The sequence below is a fragment of the Hylobates moloch genome, unplaced genomic scaffold (genome assembly GCF_009828535.3).
Source record: "Hylobates moloch isolate HMO894 unplaced genomic scaffold, HMol_V3 SCAFFOLD_11, whole genome shotgun sequence".
Taxonomy (NCBI): Eukaryota; Metazoa; Chordata; class Mammalia; order Primates; family Hylobatidae; genus Hylobates; species Hylobates moloch.
The window spans coordinates 361032-379929 of record NW_026652286.1 but is presented as its reverse complement, the minus strand read 5'-3'; the positions used below and the strand labels follow the sequence as shown (position 1 = coordinate 379929).

At 42.7% G+C, this 18898-nt stretch overlaps 1 pseudogene; it reads right to left on the bottom strand.

Annotated features, from left to right (window-relative positions):
* Nucleotides 1–1862: 1862 nt before the first annotated feature.
* On the bottom strand, nt 1863–2007 carry LOC116477604 (U2 spliceosomal RNA; annotated as a pseudogene).
* Between the last annotated feature and the right edge of the window lie 16891 nt (nt 2008–18898).

The window sequence follows — 18898 nt, the reverse complement described above, 5'->3', positions numbered from 1 at the left end:
GGATGGTCTCTCTCTATCTGCTGACCTCGTGATCTGCCCGCCTCAGCCTCTCAAAGTGCTGGGATTATAGGCGTGAGCCGCCGCGCCCGGCCTACCTGCAGGATTTTTTAACTTATGGAGGTGACTGCATGATGACATTGAAAGAATAATTAATTTATTATTATTATTTATTAATTTATTTATTTTGAGATGGAGTCTCACTCTGTCACCAAGGCTGGAGTGCAGTGGCCAGATCTTGGCTCGCTGCAACCTCCGCCTCCCAGGTTCAAGCGATTCTTCTGCCTCAGCCTCCCGAGCAGCTGGGACTACAAGCACGCGTCACCATACCCAGCTAATTTTTGAAACCCCGTCTCTATAGAGTTTCACCATATTGGCCAGGCTGGTCTTGAACTCCTGGCCTCGTGATCCACCCACTTATGCCTCCCAAAGTGCTGGGATTACAGGCTGAGCCACCGTGCCCGGCCGAAAGAATAGTTTATTACTTATATTTCCCGAGAGAAGGGGGCATGGCACGCCTCACATGCAGACCCAAATGGAGAAACACCAGGTTTGGTCAGGAGGCAGAAAGGAGTGAGGGGAAGGCATGGGCCACAGCCTTTATTGGGGTTTCAGCAGAAAAGGCAAAGCATGGTTGGGTAAACTGTTTAGATCAGTTGGATACATTAAATATGAATAGGAAAAAAAAAAAAAGCAGGCCAGGCGTGGTGGCTCACGCCTGTAATCCCAGCACTTTGGGATGCCTAGGCGGGTAGATCACCTGAAGTCAGGAGTTCCAGACCAGCCTGGCCAACATAGTGAAACCCCGTGTCCACTAAAAATACAAAAATTAGCTGGGTGTGGTGGCGGGTGCCTGTAATCCCAGCTACTCAGGAAGCTGAGGCAGGAGAATTGCTTGAACCCGGGAGATTGTGCCACTGCACTCCAGCCTGGGTGACAGAAAAAAAAAGAAAGAAAGAAAAAAGAAAAAAAAAAGCAGTTTAGGATTGGCTAGTTTGAATAATTCCAGCAGGTAGCTGGGTGTGTTGGTGTATATCTGCAGGAGGATCTGAGACAGGAGGATCGCTGCGCCCAGGAGTTTGAGTTTATAGTGAGCAATGATTACACCACTGCACTCCAGCTTGGGCAAAAGAGCAAGACCCTGTCTCTAAATAAATATATAAATACATACATACATTTAAAAAGTATATCATTCAGCCATAAAAAGGAATTAAGATACATGATACACGCTATTATACAACTTGGATGAATCTTAAAAACATGCTAAGTGAAGGAAGCCAGACACAAAAGCCTACATATTGTATGATTCCATATATCATACAATACACGTATGTCTGAAATGTCCAGAATAGGCAAATCCATAGAGAGAGAAGCAGATTAGCCAGGGGCTGGGGAAGTGGAGAATGGGGAGTCACTGCCTAATGGCTATGGAGTTTCCTTTTGGGGCAATGAAAGTGTTCTAGAGCTAGACAGTGGTAATGGTTGCACGACAGTGTAGGAATGTGCTAAATGCCACTGAATTGCACACTTTAAAATAATTTAAAGGGATTTTTTTTTTTTGAGGTGGAGTTTTGCTCTTCTTGACCAGGCTGGAGTGCAATGGCGAGGACGCAGCTCCCGTTGGTCTTGAATTCCTGAGCCCAAGTATTCTTCTCACCTCAGCCTCCCAAAGTGCTGGGTTTACAGGTGTGAGCCACGGCACCTGGCTGAAAGGGTGAATTTTATGTTATGCTGATTTTACCACAACAAAAGCATCTTAATCATAACACTTACTGCCCTTTATTGTAATGTTTCGGTTTTCATCTCTGCCTCCTCTACACAACATGAGTAGGTTCTGTCTCCAGTTCTTGAATTCTGTCCCAACACAATAGTGTGCTCATTAAAACACTGGCAGAAGGAAGATGAACCTGTTGATGGCAAGCAATGGCTACAGGCTGAGTGTTGATTATCTGCTTTATATTACGTATTGGTTTTCTACACTTGATCTTAGCCAAAAGGCTGAGAAGCCATATGTACTGGTTTTCTTTTTTCTTTTTTTTTTTTTTTTTGAGACGGAGTCTCGCTCTGTCACCCAGGCTGGAGTGCAGTGGCGCGATCTCGGCTCACTGCAAGCTCCACCTCCCGGGTTCACGCCATTCTCCTGCCTCAGCCTCTCCCAGTAGCTGGGACTACAGGCGCCCGCCAACACGCCCGGCTAATTTTTTTTTGTATTTTTAGTAGAGACGGGGTTTCACCGTGGTCTCGATCTCCTGACCTCGTGATCCGCCCGCCTCGGCCTCCCTAAGTGCTGGGATTACAAGCGTGAGCCACCGCGCCCGGCCGCCATATGTACTGGTTTTCTATTGCTGTGTAACTAATGACCACAAATCTAGAGGCTGAACACAACACACTGATTGCCTCACAGCCCTGTGTGTCAGGAGCCTGAGCATGGCCTTGGTGGGTCTTCCACTCAGGGTCTCACCAAGCTTCAATCAAGGCGGCTGCATTCTAACCTCGAGGCTCCACTATGAATTAATTAACTTCCAGGCTCATTCAGGCTGTTGGGAGGATTCATTTTCTTTTTCTCTTTTTCTTTCTTTTTTTTTTTTTTTTTTGAGATGGAGTTTCACTCTTGTCGCCCAGGCTAGAGTGCAATGGCACGATCTCGGCTCACTGCAACCTCCGTCTCCCAGGTTCAAGCAATTCTCCTGCCTCAGCCTCCTGAGTAGTTGAGATTACAGGCACGTGCCACCACGCCTGGCTAATTTTTTGTATTTTTAGTAGAGACAAGGTTTCTCCATGTTGGTCAGGCTGGTCTCGAACTCCCGACCTCAGGTGATTCTCCCGCCTTGGCCTCCCAAAGTGCTGGGATTATAGGCGTGAGCCACAGTGCCTGGCCTCATTTTCTTATGGTTGTGTGACTGAGGTCTCTGTTTTCTTGCTGGCTGCAGGTGAGGCTGTTCTTAGCTACCAGAGACTGCCCACAGTTCCTTACCATGGGACCCTCTCCATGGGCCCCCTCTCATAGCATGGCAGCTTACTTCTTTCAAGCCAGCAGTGGAGTGACAATCTCTCTAGCGTGTATGCTAGCAGGATGGACCCTTATGTATATGATCATAACTTTAAACATCTTTATCACATTCTATTGGTTACACCCATGCAGGGTGTGAGTGTAGGGGCCACCCTAGAACTCCTCCTCTACAATTAGCTATGATTTATTGAGAATCTGCTGTGTACCAGACACTATACTCAGCACTTTTCATTAATTATTTCATTTCATCCTCAAACAACCTTAAGAGATAAATACTAGATAATACTAAACAACCTTAAGAGTTAACTAGAGTTGTTTTACAGATTTGGAAATTGAAGCTCAGAGAAACTGGTGTTTGAGTTGTTCAAAGTTCCACAACCAATAAGTTTAACTTATTCAAACTTCAAAGTTCCACTTATTCAAACTTCAAAGTTCCGCAACCAATAAGTGACAAATCGGGAACTCAAACCCAAGACTATTTGATCTTAAAACCACCCCTATGCTTTGATTCTCTCCTTTTAAATAGTTTGTCCAGAAAACTTGTTTAAAAATCATCCCCTTCTTCCTCTTTCTAAAGGGTAACGACAAAAGTAGGAAACACACATTCTTTGCTTTGCTTTTCTTGAAAGCCCTTAGTTGAGAGATTCTTAGTTGAGATTCTTGAATTCATATTTTCAAGCATAGTCAGAATGGATACTTCCTACTAAGAAGAAGCCAGCACTTCTAGGAAATGTTATGTTGCAGAATTAGGGCAGCCTGCCACAGCATGAGACAAAACCTGACCTGGATTTTGTCACCACCATTAGAAAATAATTGTAGTGATGCCTCATAGTTATGTATTAAGTTATAAATTAATTTCTCAGCTGGGCACGGTGGCTCAGGCATGTAATCCCAGCATTTTAGGAGGCTGAGGTGGGTGGATCACCTGAAGTCAGGAGTTTGAGACCAGCCTGGCCAACATGCTGAAATCCAGTCTCTACTAAAAATACACACAAAAAAATTAGCCAGGTGTGGTAGTGCACACCTTTAATCCCAGCTACTCAGGAGGCTGAGGCAGGAGAATCACTTGAACCTGGGAGGTGGAGGTTACAGTAAGCCGAGATGGCACCACTGCACTCCAGCCTGGGTGACAGAGACTCTGTCTCAAAAAACAAAACAAAACAAAACAAAACACAAAAACTAGCCAGGCATGGTGGTGGGCGCCTATAATCCCAGCTACTTGGGAGGCTGAGGAAGGAGAATCGCTTGAACCCGGGAGGCAGGGGTTGCAATGAGCCGAGATGGCACCACTGCACTCCAGCCTGGGTGACAGAGCAAGACTCCGTCTCAAAAAAAGAAAAAATTTGTTATCACATGAACATTTTTCGATGTACTTCTCCTTAGACATGATTTTAAATAGCTGCTTAATATTCCATGTATATTCATAGTATTCTGTGTATATCTTCTCCCTAGACATGACTGGAAATGACCGCCTAATATTCAATTTAATGGATATATTTTAGCTTACTAAAATGTTTTACCTTCTGATTCCATGGTGAGTGGAAAAAAACAAAAAGAAAGAAAATGTTTTCCTGATCTTGGCTATTTAGGTTGCTTGTTTTTTATCACTATTACAAAAGTATTGAGGGCTGGGCACGGTGGCCCATGCCTGTAATCCCAGCACTTTGGGAGGCTGAGGTGGGTGGATCACTTGAGGCCAGGAATTCGAGACCAGCCTGGCCAATATGGTGAAACCCTGTCTGTACTAAAAATACAACAATTAGCCAGGCATGGTGGCACGTGCCTGTAGTTTCAGTTACTCAGGAGGCTGAGGCACGAGAATCGCTTGAACCCGAGAGGTGGAGGTTGCAATGAGCCAAGATCACACCACTGCACTCCAGCCTGGGTGACAGAGTGAGACTCTGTCTCAAAAATAAAAGGAAAGAAAAATGAAAAAAAAAAAAAGTATTGTGCTAAAATATGCTCCCACACATACATCTGTACACATGTTTAGGATGGAGTACTAAGAAAGGTATGGTGGACAACAGTCTCAAGGCTCTTGGTGCATATAGAGATGTGATTATAACCGTATTTAACTGGTAAGGAAACAGACTCAGAGTGAAATCTGACCAAGTACACAGGACTCATCAATGCACAGCTGAAACTTGGGTCTAAATCTTAACGCTTCCAACTCTGACGTTCTTTCATTACAACTTGCTGCCCACCGTGTGGTCCGTGGACCAGCAGCCTTGGCAAATCTTGGAAGCTTGTTAGGAATTTTGCATAATCTCAGGCCCTACCCAAGATCTTGAGAATCAGAATCTGCATTTACCATGATCCTGAGATGCCTCTATACGTATCAATGTTTGAGAAGCAAGCACTGCTTATCACATATCCTGCCCTGTGAAGGATGCCTCTGAAGTGCTTTGAAGTAAGGCAAAACATCACTGGCTTCGGTGTTACCGGTTAATCCTCAGCTTCAAAATATCTCTAACATTTCCTTGTTAAGGGCTGTAGGGATTGTGCCCACTCCAAGAAACGATTTGCTAATTTCATTGTAAACATCGGAATCTTTAACTTACTTCTATATTATCCCTGGATATGGCCATCACTTCTGCTCAAAATTGTACAAGTAGTATTTCAGAATAATTTTCAATAAGAAAGTATCAGGGTGAGAGAGAAAGTGCCTTCCACCAGGAGTTCTGGCCTAAGTTCCACCATTAACAAGCTGGTGACCTGGACGAATTATCCTTGATGAATGACCTGTAAGCCATTGAGTTATCCCTTATTGAGTTAGAAACTGTGAGGAGGACAATTTTATAAACTATAAAGCACTGGACACATCTGTGGGGAGCATATATTTAGATATCATTTTCCTGAAATGAAGGTGTTTACATCACATGATCCTTGGGGAAGGTATTCACGGGACCAAACCCTTCTGAGGAAGCCTATTTTGGATTGGATTCCACCTGTGCTCTCCAGAGATATAATGACAGAGAGATATGAATCAAATCAGGATATGGGTAGAGTGAGAGCTTGGATTCTCAAAGGGTCTTCAAAGTCCCTTTTAAGTCTCAAAACTTATGATCTTATGCCATTCTAACATGAAAAAAATAATCATAGAATTCGAACATCTAGTCATTCTGCACAGCTCCCTGCTTCCAGGAAAGAGAGCAGCTCTTCTATTCTTCAAAAGTGTTGATTTATAGAAGAATAGATTTTAAATGTTTTCACCACAAAAAAAAGATTACTACATGAGGTGATGAATTTGTTAAGTAGCAGGATTGAGTCATTCCACATTGTGAACATATAGCAAAACATCACGTTGTACCCCATAAATATATACAATTGTTATTTGTCAATTAAAAATAAAATAATGAGGCCGGACATGGTGGCTCACGCCTATAATCTCAGCACTTTGGGAGGCCGAGGTGGACAGATCACCTGAGCTCAGGAGTTCGAGACCAGCCCGGCCAACGTGGTAAAACTGTGTATCTACTAAAAATACAAAAATTAGCTGGGCGTGGTGGTGCACACCTGTAATCCCAGCTACTCTGGAGGCTGAGGTAGGAGAATCGCTTGAACTCAGAGGCAGAGGTTGCAGTGAGCCAAGATCATGCCACTGCACTCCAGCCTGGGTGACAGAGTGAGACTGTGCCTTTAAAGAAACAAACACACAAACAAACAAACAAAATATATGTGTGTGTGTGTGTGTGTGTGTGTGTGTGTGTGTGTGTGTGTATACAAGATACTTAATTTTCCCTAAGGGGTTACAGAAAGCTTCTTAGAAGAGATGTCCCTTGGGCTGAAGAGGAGATAGCCAGGGGAAAAGGGAGTGAAGGGTATTTCAAACAGAGGAAACAGCAAATGCTCAGGGAACAGCAAATGCAAAGATGCCATGGGAACTGAGAACAGGACAAAGAGTTAAGCATGGCTAGATCGTGGCAGGTATGTGGAAGACTGGGTAAGATGCAGGAGTGGGTGGCAAGATTCAATGCAGCTCTTGCAGACAGACTGAGCCAAAGCCTCTGTTGCATAACTGTTTCAGAGAGGAGTTGGCATGCAGGTATTGTAGAAAAATATCTGTTTGGAATGATCTTTAGTCTGGAGAAGGTACCAAATCAAGAAATCCATTGGCATCATCCCGAACCAGAACTTACATTTCTCCTCTTGCCTGGGTTTACTCTTTCCCCCCCTCTCTTTAGCATAACTGCTTCATCTTTCTCTGAAAGAAAATGAAGTCTCGGCATTGGCAGCTTTTGATCCAATGTTCATTTGATCTGGTTGATTCAGGAAACAGATGCATCCTCTTGGCCTCAGCACAAATCGCTGGGGTTTCTTTCTTCCTTTTTTTTTTTTTTTTGTTTGGCGAAAGCCAGATCTACGTCTCAATCGGCATAGAGGAAAAAAGTAATTAGTGAAGTATTAGTGTTATTATTATTTCCTGATATGAGCTGCTGCATTCCTTACTTGTATCTGGTTTTCTCCCTAGGCTGAGGTCAAAAAGTTTAAAACAAATCCTTCTTGGATAAAGCCTGTATTAATTATTTTTAACCTTGTTGCATTGGAGACCTCTCTGAGACGTTAATGAAAAAGATAAACCCTCTCCTCGAAACAAATTCGTCTTTTCCTATACCCACAAGACATAACATGGTTTCAAGAGATTTGCAAACCTCTTAAAGCCCCTGAGGACCCTTAAGGAATCCATAGACCTTGTTAAGAAGCTCTAAACAGTTAAAAATAATATAGAAGAGGGCCTGGCGCGGTAACTCATGCCTGCATGGTGGCTCATGCCATCCCAACAGTTTGGGAGGCTCGGGCCGGGGATGGGGGGATCACCTGAGGTCAGGAGTTCGAGACCAGCCTGGCCAACATGGCGAAACCCTGTCTCTACTAAAAATACAAAAAATTAGCCAGGCGTGGTGGCAGGTGCCTGTAATCCCAGCTACTTGGGAGGCTGAGGCAGGAAAATCACTTGAACCAGGGAGGTGGAGGTTGCAGTGAGCCAAGATTATGCCATTGCACTCCAGCCTGGGCAACAAGAGCAAAAATTCATCTAAAAAAAAAATATATATATATATATATATAAAAAATATATAGAACTGCTTGTTGAAATTGGACTGTGCCAGGTGCCTGCTAATTCTGGTGGTATATTTTGGAAAGTCAAAATAAATCTGAATTGTATTGGCCATACAGTTGCTCAAGCCTCTGCTCTAGATTAGATTCAGTGGGCAGACTTCAGTACTGCCAATGTCCCCACATCCATGAAAACCAAAACATGAGTAAAAGTCCCAGAGAGAGAAGGAAGAGGAGCAGAAAATAACTTGAGACTTTTCATTTTCTAAAATTAGGTCCTTAGCCTTGGTGTCAGAAGACTTTGTTTTATTTTTTAATTAATTAGTTTATTTATTTTGAGATGGAGTCTCGCTTTGTTGCCCAGGCTGGAGTGCAGTGGTGCAATCTTGGTTCACTGCAACCTACACCTCCCAGGTTCAAGCGATCCTCCTGCCTCAGCCTCCAGAGTAGCTGGGACTCCAGGCCAGTGCCACCACGCCCAGCTAATTTTTATATTTTTAGTAGAGATGGGGTTTCACCATATTGCCCAGGCTGGTCTTGATCTTCTGACCTCGTGATCCGCTGCCTCGGCCTCCTAAAGTGCTGGGATTACAGGCGTGAGCCACCGCGCCCGGCCACCAACCTAGAATTCTGTACCCTTCAAAACTATCCTTCAGAAATGAAAGAGAAATAAGCAGTTTCTCAGATAAACAAAAACTAAAGGAATTTGTCATCAGTAGATCTGCCTTTCAAGCGATGTTAAAAGAAGTTCAAAAAACCAGATCTACATGAAGAAAGGAAGACAGGCTAGGCACAGTGGTACATGCCTGTAGTCCTAGCTACTTGGGAAGCTGAGGCAGGAGGATCACTTGAGCCCAGGGGTTCAAGTCCAGAGTCCAGCCTGGGCAACATGGCAAGACTCCATCTCTAAAAAATAAGAAAAAAAATTTTTTTCTAAATGAGAAAGGAAGAGCATTGGATCAGATAATGAATAAACGAAGAATAAAATCTTTTTCTTATTTTGTTTTAAATAGAGACGGGGGTCTCCCTTGTCATCTAGGCTGGTTTCAAACTCCTAGGTTCAAGTAATTCTCCCACCTCAGCCCCTCAAAGTGCTGGGATTACAAGTATGACCCACTATGCCCGCCCCTTTTCTTATTCTTAACTGATCTAACAGATAACAGTTTCTTCAAAATAGTAGCAACAATGTCATTGATTATGTACGGTTACATGTATATATGTGTGTGTGTGTGTGTGTGTGTGTGTGTGTGTGTGTTGGTATGTTTGCGTATGGTTGAAATAAATGGCAGTAATGATAGAAGGGATGGGAGAGAGGAATTTTAAAAATATTTTGTTATTATAAGATGCTTGCACTACCCATGAAGTGGTATAGTGTTATTTGAAAGTAGACTTCAATTAATTGTCAATATATATTGCAAACTCTAAGGCAGCCACTAAAAAACAGTAATAAAAGAAGTATAATTGATATGCTAAGAAAGGAGAGAATATAAAATACTCAGTTAAAACCACAAAAGGCAGAAAAAGTATGGAAAACAAAAATAAGAACAGAGAACCAGGGCAAAAAATGGGAAACAGTAACAAATACAGTAGATATTATCCAACTAGACCAATAACATCTTAAACATCAACAATCTAAATACACCAACTAAAAGAGATTGTCAGAGTGAATTTTAAAAAAGACTCTCTGATTGCTGTGGTTGATATGTTAAAAAAGAAAAAAGAAGAAAGAAAAAAAATCTCAACTACATGTTGCCTGTAAGAACCCACTTTAAATATAAAGATACATATACAGTAAATGTAAAGTGATGGAGAAAGATATTGCACTAATCAAAGCAGACAGTGACTGTAATTAATTTCAGACAGAGCAGTCTTCAGAGCAAGAAAGTCGTCAAAGAGAGGCATAACATAATGACAAAGGGGCTCATTCCCCAAGAAGACATAACAATCCTTAATGTGGCCGGGCGCGGTGGCTCACGCTTGTAATCCCAGCACTTTGGGAGGCCGAGGCGGGCGGATCACGAGGTCAGGAGATCGAGACCACGGTGAAACCCCGTCTCTACTAAAAATACAAAAAAATTAGCCGGGCGTGGTGGCGGGCGCCTGTAGTCCCAGCTACTCGGAGAGGCTGAGGCAGGAGAATGGCGTGAACCCAGGAGGCGGAGCTTGCAGTGAGCAGAGATCGCGCCACTGCACTCCAGCCTGGGGGACAGAGCGAGACTCCATCTCAAAAAAAACAACAACAACAAAAAAAAACAAAAAAACAACAACAACAAAAAAACAATCCTTAATGTGTATGCACTAACAATAGAGCATCAAAATATGTGAGGCAAAACTGATAAAACTATAAAGAGAAATAGATGAGTCCATTATCATGGTTGGAGATTTTAACACCCCTCTAGCAGAAATAAATAGCAGGCAGAAAATCAGTAAGGACGTAGTTGAACTCAATAGCACCATCAATCAACTGAATATAATTGACATCTATAGATTACTTCATCCAATAAAAGCAGATTACATGTTCTTCTCAAGCTCACATGGAACATTCATCAAGATAGACCACAATCTGAGCCATAAAAAACACTTTAGCAAATGTAAATAGAAACCATTCAATGTCTACTGTCAGACCACAACGGAATTAAACTAGAATCCCGTAACAGAAAAACAGCTGAAAAATCCCCAAACAACACATTCCTAAACAACATATAGCTCAGGGAAGAAATTTCAAGAGACAGCTGAAACTATTTTGGGCTCGGCATGATGGCTCACACCTGTAATCCCAGCACTTTGGGAGGACAAGGCAGGCGGATCACCTGAGGTCAGGAGTTCAAGACCAGCCTGACCAACATGGGACAACCCGGTCTCTACTAAAAAATATCAAAAATTAGCCAGGTGTGGTGGTGTGTGCCTGTAATCCAAGCTACTTGGGAGGCTGAGGCAGGAGAATAGCTTGAACCCAGGAGGCAAAGGTTATATTGAGCCGAGATCATGCCACTGTACTCCAGCGAGGGCAATAGAGCAAGACTCCATCTCAAAAAAAAAAAGCGATTTCGAACTAAATGAAAATATAACTTAACAGAATTTGTGGATGCATTAAATACAGCACTTAGAGGAAAATTTATAGCATTGAAAGTATATATTAGAAAAGAAAAAAGTCTAAAATCGATAATGTAAACTTCCGCCTTAGAAAACTAGAAAAAAAGCAAATTAAATCCAAAGTCAGTATAAGAAGAAAAATAATTAAAATTAGAGCAGAAGTCAATGAAGTTGGCAGCTGGGCATGGTAGCTCATGCCTGTAATCCCAGCACTTTAGGAGGTCGAGACGGGCAGATCACCCGTGGTTAGGAGTTTGAGACCAGCCTGGCCAACTTGGTGAAACCCTGTCTTTACTAAAAAACACAAAAACTAGCTGGGTGTGGTGGCACATGCCTGTAGTCCCAGCTATTCAGAAGGCTGAGGCAGGAAAATCGCTTGAACCTGGGAGGCGAAGGTTGCAGTGAGCTGAGATCGCGCCACTGCACCACTCCAGCCTGGGTAATGGAGTGAGACTCTGTCTTGAAAAAAAATAAATAAATCGATGAAGTTGAAAACGGAATTAAGAGAGGAAATCAATAAAACCAAAAGCTGGCTCTTTGAAAAGATCAATAAAATCAATAAGCCTCTAGCCAGTCTAGGAAAAATAAAAAGACATAAATTACTAACATAAGAAATGAAAGTGGAGATATTATTACAGACTCCATTGTCATTAAAAGTGTAACAAAGAAATATTATGAGCCACTCTGTGCCAACTCTCTTAGTCCACTTTCTGCTACTATAACAGAAAACCACAGGCTAGGTAATTTATAAAGAACAGAAGTTTATTTGGCTCATGGTTCTGGAGGCTGGGAAGTCCAAGAGCATGGTGCTAGGATCTGGTGAGGGTTATCCCAGGGTTATTCCATGGCAGAAGGTATCACATGGTGAGAGAGTATGAGAGAGAGAGAGACAGAGACAGAGAAAGACAGACAGACAGAGAGAGACAGAGAGAGAGAGAAAGGGGGCTGAACTTTCTTTTTTTTTTTTTTTAAAGTAATCTGCTCCTGCAATAGCAGCCTTAATTCATTCATGAGGGTGGTTTCCCTGTGACCTAACACCTCTTAAAAGCCCCACCTCTCAACATCATCACAATGGCAACTAAATTTCAACATGAGTTTTGGAGGGGACTTCAAACCATATTATCCATGAATTTGATAACCTAGATGAAATGGACCAATTTCTTGAAAGAAACAATCTGCCAAAACTCACCTAAGAAGAAATAGACAATCTGAATAGGCCTATATCTATTAACCCTTTTCTCGCTTAGAAGGAAAAAAAAAAAAAAACAGCTCGCTGCCTGTGCTCATTTAATTTTACATAAACATGCTCTTTCAGACTGAAGCAAATCTGACTGATTTTCAATGTAAAAATATAAAAACTGTTCTTGCAGTTATTTCCAAACAGAATTAACATCAGAATCATCTGAATAATCAGAATTGTCTATTTTGGAAAAATTGGATTCATCAAATGAATCTTTAGCCAACAACTGTTCGAGAATAATGTTAACATCATATGTGTGAATGTTACATTTTCTAGGATTTGACATTTTCAGCAATCGAGAATTACTATATTTTCTAAATGGAAATACGAGTACTAAAAACAGAATGCTATAAATAGAATGATATCTTTTGTTGCCAAACTCAACATACTAGAGTGAGGCGAAAATAATGATAAAAGCAAAATATTTCGTGGCAAAGTTATCTTGGGGGTAAATACTGCAGTCACAAGTGCCACTGGCGAGTATTCTCGGGGCAAATGGGAAAAGGGTTAAGGAAATTGAATCAATAATAACTTTCCAAAACAGAAACACCAGGCCCAGATGGATCCACTGATTAATTCTACCAAAAATTTAAGGAAGAAATTTTACCAATTCTCTACAATCTCTTCTAGAGATAGAAGCAGAGAGACCAATCCTAATTCATTCTGAGGCCAGTATTACCCTAACACCAAAACCAGACAAAGACATTAGAAGAAAAGAAAACTACAGACCAATATCTCTCATGAACATAGATGCAAAAATCTTCAATAAAATATTAGCAAATCAAATCCAATAATGTCAGAAAAGAATTATGCACCATAACCAAGTGGGATTTATCCCAGGTATGCAAGACTAGTTCAACATTTGAATATTAATTAACATAATCTATCACATCAGTAATTGCGCCACTGCACTCCAGCCTGGGCAACAGAGTAAGACTCCGTCTCAAGAAAAAAAAAAAAAAAGAAAAAACTCTCAGCAAGCTAGGAATAAAGGGAAACTTCCTTAACTTAATAAAGAACATCTATAGGCTGGGCACAGGGGCTCACGCCTGTAATCCTAGCACTTTGGGAGGTTAAGGCGGTAGGATCACTTGAGGTCAGGAGTTTGAGATCAGCCTGGCCAACATGGTGAAACCCTGTCTCTACTAAAAATACAAAAATTAGCCAGGCGTGGTGGGGGGCAATTCCAGCTACTCGGGAGGCTGAGGTAGGAGAATGGCATGAACCCCGGAGGCGGAGTTTGTAGTGAACCGAATGTGCCACTGCACTCCAGCCTGGGCAACAGAGTGAGACTCAGTCTCAAAAATAAATAAATAAATAAATAAATAAATAAATAAATAAATAAATAAACAAACATCTCTAAAAACCCCCCAACCAACATCATACTGAGTGGTGAAAAACTTGAAGCTTTCCTGCTAAGATCAGGAATGAGGCAAGGCTGCCGGCTCTCACCACTGTTTTTCAACATTGTATCAGAATTCCTAGCTAATGCAACAAGAAGAGGAGATAAAAGCTATGCAGATTGGGAAGGAAGAACTATAAATGCTTTTGTTTGCAGATGACATGATTGTCTATGTAGAAAATCCAAAAGAATCAACAACAGCAAAACCCTCCTGGAACTAATAAGTGATTATAGCAATGTTGCAGGATACAAGGTTAAAAACAAAAGTCAATCACTTTCCTATGTAGCAGCAATGAACAGGAAAACTTTTTTTTTTTTTTTTTGAGACAGGGACTTGATCTTTCACTCAGGCTGGAGTGCAGAGGCATGAATGTGGCCCACTGCAACCTTTACCTCCTGGCTCAAGCCATCCTCCTGCTTCAGCCTCCTGAGTAGCTGGGTCTGTAGGCACATGCCACCATGCGTGGCTAATGTTTGAATTTTTTGTAGAGATGAGGTCTCACCGTGTTGCTCATACTGGTCTCAGACTCCTGGGCTCGTGAGCCACTGCCTGTAATCCCAGCCCTTTGGGAAGCCAAGGCAGGAGAATCACATTGTCACCCAGCCCACAAATGGAATTTGAAAGTAAAAACACATTACCATTCACATTAGCATCTCAAAAATGAAATCCTTAGGTGTAAATCTAGCAAAGCATGTACAAGATCTACGTGAGATCTGGGTGCAGTGGTTCATGCCTGTAATCCCAGCACTTTGGGAGGCTGAGGTGGGCGGATCACCTGAGGTCAGGAGTTCGAGACCAGCCTGGCCAACATGGAGAAACCCCATCTCTACTAAAAAATACAAAAGCTAGCTGGGTCTGGTGGTAGGCACCTGTAATCCCAGCTACTGAGAGGCCAAGGCAGGAGAATCACTTGAACCCGGGAGGCAGAGGTTGCAGTGAGCCGAGATCAAGCCACTGCACTCCAGTGTGGGCCACAGAGCGAGATTCCATCTCAAAAAAAAAAAAAAAAAAAAGATCTACATGAGAAAAGCTACAGAACTCTGATGAAAGAAATCAAAGAAGCATGATAGATAGATAGATATTCCATGTTCATGGATAGGAAGACTCTGTTGCCAGCCACACTGGTGCCCTAGAAACATACTTCATCCTTCAACTGAATAAGCCAGCACTGAATTCCCCAAATACACATCCCAAAGTCATAGTCAAGGAAGTGAGGAAGAGTCTTTTGGTGGGCATGAGCATCATAGTCAGGTTCACAGACACCAGACTGGTTTCCTCTGAGGGTTTGTTATCAGAATTCCTGCTCACAGGCCACTGTCCTGGCCAGGCTGCACCTTCCTCTCTTTGCATCCTGGCAGCAGCCACATCAGTGGATGCAAGAGGCTCATATGACCCCATGTAACCTGCCCCTTGGATGTGTCGGCCATTGCAGGTCTCAGGTGCCTTTTGTCTTTCTAAAGCAGAACTGAAATTTCACCTGGGCAGTCTGCTTTAGGGACCACAGAACTTTCATTTCCTTTTTATTCTAGGGAGAAAGTGCTGAACACTTATCTCACCAAGAGAAAGTGGGCACTGGGTGAGTAGGGGCTGGGTGGGGCTTGGTCCACACCTGTGGTTCCTAACCCAGCACATCACTGAAATCACCTAGAGGAACTTATTGTGATGCAGACTCCTAGTCTCTGCCTCAGACCTACTCTGGGATAGGCGTGGAGGGCAGAGGTCTGTAATTTTTTAAGTGCCCACCGAATGATTCTGATGACCTGTAGACTTGGGAACCAATGGGGTAGAGAAATAAGGCCACCTGCTCCTTTCTGCTCAAGGGTATTCATGTTTTCATGCTTCCTTATTTTTGATGATATTTCCGTCTCAATGCTAATCCTATAATGTTCAAACATACCTTTATTATGTCACATGATATCATATACATTTCCATATTTATTTCCTTGACCAGCTGAGCTCCTCAAGGGTAAAAGCCATGTGTTATTCACCTTTGTTTCCTGCACTCAGGGTTACCACATACAGTTGAGCAGGTTATTCACTGTACAAAGGAGCTTATCATGGGAGGTAGGTTGGGCTGTAAATGGGGCTAAAATCTAGCCTGATTCACCAAGCATGAGCCCTGATTTTGGCCTCTGAAAGTCTAGAGGGAGGCCAGGCGGGGTGGCTCACACCTGTAATCCCAGCACTTTGGGAGGCAGAGGCGGGTGGATCACCTGAGGTCAGGAGTTTGAGACCTGCCTGGCCAACATGGCGAAACCCCATCTCTACGAAAAAGATAAAAAATTAGCCTGGTGTGGTGGCGGTTACCTGTAATCCCAGCTACTTGGGACTGAGGCAGGAGAATTGCTTGAGCCTGGGAGGCGGAGGTTGCAGTGAGCTGAGATCACGCCACTGCACTCCAGCCTGGGTGACAGAGCAAAATTGTCTTAAAAAAAAAGTCTAGAGAGAAAGATAGATAGATAGATAGATAGATAGATAGATAGACAGACAGACAGATATGTGTATATGTCTATATACACACACACACATTATATACATATATATATAGATATAGATATTTTTTAAGAGACAAGGTCTCGCTGTGCCACCCAGCCAGGATGGATTGCAGTGGCAATCATAGCTCACTGCAGCCTTGACCTCCTGGGCTCAAGTGATCCTCCCACCTCAGCCCCCGAGTATCTAAGACAACACGTGTGCACCACCACATCCACCTAATTATTCTTGTTATTTTTTATTTTAAAATTTTTTTGTAGAGGCAGAGTCTTGCTATGTTGCCCAGGATTTTGAACTCTTGGCCTTAAGTGATTCTCCTGCCTCAGCCTCCCAAAGTGCTAGAATTACAGGCATGAGCCAGCATGCCTGGCAGATACCTTTTCTAATTGAACAAAGGTGCTGTATGGCTAGGGCTGGCTCTGTCTGCACCCGGCATCATAATAGTGTCACAAAAGCTGAGCATCTATTCAAGGAAGGCACAGAGTTTAGTGCCTTTAGTAGAAGGTAGGTGATCAAAGACTGTTTGTTAAATTGAACAGAAAGCCTTTCCCCCTTCTCTGTCTCTCAAAATCTTCCCTTCAAGGCCTAGCCCCGATATTAATTTTTCTAGAAGTCTTCTTCCAGCTTCAATCCATTGCTTCTTTCTTGGAGATACAGCAATGCCTGGTTTATATCTCTAGAACAGCACTTTTGTGGTCTGACTTACATTGGAGTTGGTCTCTGCCACTGATCTGCGAACCCCTCACAGGCAGAGCCACCTTATTCAGCTCTTTCAGTCTTGAGTGTTTAGGCAGCCCAATGAAAATTTATTAAATGAATGTATACCCAACTCTAAAATGACCCTTCAGACTCTGGCTTTCACTAGATCCTGTAAAAAGATGCAATAGCTTTCATCTCTGTTACCTGAAACTGGAAGTGCAATTTCAGAAATCATTGCTAATTCAATTCATTACATACATATATGTGTGTGTGTCTTTATGTATATATGTATATGTGAATACATGCATGTGCATGTATGTATACATATAAACATATATGTTAACATCGTATATATTAATATCAGCTTTGTAGGCAGCACTGGGCCTAGTTAGATAGGTGATTCAGGCCGGGTGTGATGGCTCACACCTATAATCACAGCACTTTGGGAGGCTGAGGCGGGTGGATCACCTGAGGTCAGGAGTTCGAGACCAGCCTGGCCAACATGGTGAAACCCTGTCTCTACTAAAAATACAAAAAATTAGCCGAGTGTGGTGGCACATGCCTGTAGTCCCAGCTACTCGGGAGGCTGAGGCAGGAGAATCGCTTGAACCTGGGAAGTGGAGATTGCAATGAGCCAAGATCGCACCATTGCACTCCAGCCTGGACAACAGAGCAAGACTCTGTCTCAAAAAAAAAAAAAAAAGAAAGAAAAAGAAAAAGAAAGTGATTGAAGGAAGCTGCCCCCCACTTCCGCCATGCGAAGATGCCACAAGAAGATGTCATCTGTGAAGCGGAGAGCCCTTATCAGACATCACATCTGCCAGCATCTTGATCTTGGCCTTCCCTGCCCTCCAAATGTGAGTAATAAATTCTGTGGTTAATAAATTACCCAGTCTAAGGTATTTTGTTATAGCAACCCAAATGGACTAAGTCAAATGCTATTCACAAACAATTGCAAAAGTTCTGCAGCAATATCAATTGAGTCTGAAGTGGACTCTAAGCGATGTGGTCCATTATTGAATTTAATCCCACCAGTGTAGCAGGGTGAATCTACGTGTAAGTTCTTTCATAGACGATGGCAAAAGCCTGAATTTGAGGGCTTTTTCAATGTGAAGCCTAGATTAAATGACTCTCATCTCCTCCCCTAAACCATATTAGACTTGCCTAGCAACAAAGAGAGAACTTCACTGGGATTTGTTCATTAATGGGAGCTGAGGGCATCAGGTGAAGAGGCTCTCACTGATGGAATCAAATTGCTGGGAGCGGCTGGGTGCAGTGGCTCAGGCCTGTAATCCCAGCACTTTGGGAGGCTGAGGTGGGTGGAGCACCTGAGGTCAGGAGTTCGAGACCAGCCTGACCAATATGGTGAAACCCTGTCTCTACTAAAAATACAAAAGTTAGTCGGGCATGGTGGCAGGCGCTTGTAATCCCAGCTACTTGGGAGGCTGAGAAACGAGAATTCTTGAACGCAAGAGGTAGAGGTTGCGGTGAGCCGAGATCGCGCCACTGCTCTCCAGCCTGGATGACACAGTGAGACTCCATCTCAAAAACAAAAAACAGAAAAACGCAAATTGCTGGGAGGGTATCTCAAATGGCACATTGGGCAAAAAAGCACGGACAGTGTGACTGGAAACCTTGACCATTCAAATATGCAAATTATGGGGATTGCTTGGGATCCCATTGGTAGTACAAAGTAAACAGAAAGTGTTTCAAATTCGGGCACAATTAGAAAAGCACAATTGGAAAAACAGGATTGTTCATTTTTTTTAAATAAGTGAATTAAAAAGTTTATTAGCCATAGAAAAAAACCGATTCCTCAAAATCGATGATTGATAAATCCCCTGTACAACAGCAAAAGCTTACAGAAAACTTCTCTCATGACAGATAGTCACTGTACTTTTGGTCCAA